Source organism: Atta colombica, unplaced genomic scaffold (assembly GCF_001594045.1).
Source record: "Atta colombica isolate Treedump-2 unplaced genomic scaffold, Acol1.0 scaffold8, whole genome shotgun sequence".
In the NCBI taxonomy this organism is placed as follows: Eukaryota; Metazoa; Arthropoda; class Insecta; order Hymenoptera; family Formicidae; genus Atta; species Atta colombica.
In genome coordinates, this window is record NW_017259572.1 from 116,657 (window position 1) to 119,180 (window position 2,524).

The 2,524-nt window shown below is 26.7% G+C and overlaps 1 pseudogene; it reads right to left on the bottom strand.

The window, feature by feature from the left end:
- Positions 1-1,765: 1,765 nt before the first annotated feature.
- LOC108692707 overlaps positions 1,766-2,524 on the bottom strand; it is a 5,775-nt pseudogene continuing 5,016 nt past the window's right edge.

A 2,524-nucleotide genomic window follows, 5' to 3' on the forward strand; every position in this document is an offset into this window, starting at 1 on the left:
TTTATAGTATATAATATAATGAAAGGAATTAATTAAATTATTGATTATATTATTGATTATATTATTGATAAAATTGATAAATTCAGTTTTTAAAATTAGTTAGATTAGTAGATTCAATAGCAATAGGTATAAGTCTGTGATTTATATCACAAATTTCAGAACATTGAAAATGTTCTGTCCAAAAAATACTCCGAGTCAATTTATAAATAATAAAGTTTGATTAAGTCATCCGGGGATAGAATCTATCTTAATTCCTAAGAATGGGATTGCTCATGAATGAATTACATCTATTGAGTAAATATTCGAATAGGATATTTATATGATAAGACGCAACGATTATCAACATCAAGAATTCGTTTGTTATAAGTTGGTCAGGGGATTATAAAGGAATCAAAGTCAATATTTGACAAATCCGAGTACTCATATCTTCAATATCACTGGTGGCCTAGGGCTATAACAGTTAGATTTACGTTAAAAATTTCATCAGTGAAGTAAACAACTTTAATTGAGGAAATGGCTATAGTAATAAGAATGAATATGGGAAGGATAGTTCATACGATTTCAATTGTTTGATTTCCTAATAAAAATCGATGAATTAATTGATTAAATATTAGTCTAAATGTGATAAATAAAATTAAAATTGTAATAAATATTACAATGATTATAACAAAATGGGAAAAAATCATCATTAAATCATAAGTAGGGAAATTAGAGTTTTGAAGTGAAATAGATCATGTATTAATTTTTAATAAAAGATATAAAAAAATCTTTTTAATTAAAGGTTAAATTCAATGCACTATTCTGTCATATTAAAGTTTAATAAATAAATATTAAATATAGGCATAGGTAAAGTTAGGTAATTAAAAAGGAATAAATTGAAAAAGATAAATAAGTTAGAGAGGGTGATGTATTGAATTATTTATTTTTCATAAAATATTATTAATTTGAATGTGTTTTTATGTTATTGAGGGTATTTCTATAAATGTATGGTTTAGCGGGGAATATCTACTTAATCATTCTAAAGAAGAATTAGGGAAGAAAATATTAATAATGAGTCGTTTTTTAGATAGGGCTTCTCAAATAATGAATAGTAGGATAACATTAAAATTGATAGTAATGAACCGATAAAAGAGATAATATTTCAAGATAAGAATGAGTCTGGATAGTCTGAGTAACGACGAGGTATACCTTTAAGCCCAAGGAATTGTTGTGGGAAGAAAGTTAAATTGACATCAATAAGTATAGATAGAAATCGAATATTTAAATAAAAATTATTTAACCTAAATCCATAATTAAGGGAAATAAGTGAATAAATCCAACGATAATTAAGAACATAGCTCCTATGAAGAGTGGAAATGAGCTACTACAACTAATAAGTGTCATGAAGAACAATGTCGATGAAAGAATTAGAAAGTATAATTCCTGTGAGACCTCCTATAGAAAATAAAAAAATAAATCATAATGCAGGATTGTAGTTGATTTTTATGCCATTACGGGTAACTCTATCATTTGAAAACCTTAATATCTGTTGGAATTGCAATAATTAAAGTAGCTGAGGTAAAATAAGCACGGATATCAACATCGAGGCCAATAATGAATATATGGTGAGCTCATACAATAAATCCTAATAGTCCAATAATAATTATGGCATAAATTATTCCTAAAGTTCCGAAAGTTTTTTTTTTCCTCTTTCATTTATAATAATATGAGAAATTAGGCCAAATCCTGAGAGAATTAAAATATATACTTCAAGATGTCCAAAAAATCAAAATAAATGTTGATAAAGAATGAGTCTCCCCCGCCAGAAAGATCAAAAAATGAAATATTTAAGTTTTGATCAGTTAATAATATAGTAATAGCTCCAGTAAGAACAGGCAGAGATAAGAGTAGTAGGATAGTTGTAATGAGAATTGATCAGACTAAAAGGGGGATTTTATCTAGAGATATAGATTTTAGATGTATATTTAAAATTGTTAAAATAAAATTAATTGCCCCTAGAATAGAAGACATTCCAGCAATATGAAGAGAAAAAATGGTTAGGACAATTGAGGGCCCACTGTGAAATATGTGGGATGTTAGGGGAAGGTAGAGAGTGCAGCCTGCCTCGGTTCCTATATATATAAAATTTCTTAAGATAGGAAAAGTTAATAAAGGTGGTAGGAAATCTTATATTATTCATTCGCGGGTACGCTATATCCAGAGATACTAATATTAGTTTATTATTATTAGGAAATTTCCATATCCGCCAATTATGAAAGGTATAATTGTAAAGAAAATTATAATAAAAGCATGATTAATAATTAGGGAAGTGTAAATTTGATCGTTATTAATTAGGCTGCCGCATGATGTTAGCTCTAATCGGATAATTATACTTATAGATGATCCAAGTAAACCAGATCAGATAGCCAGGATAAAGTAAAGAATTCCTATATCTTTGTGATTGATAGAAAATAATCATTTATTCATAGATAATAGAATTATAAAATAATTTAATTAATTATAGATAAATAAAATTAATATATTT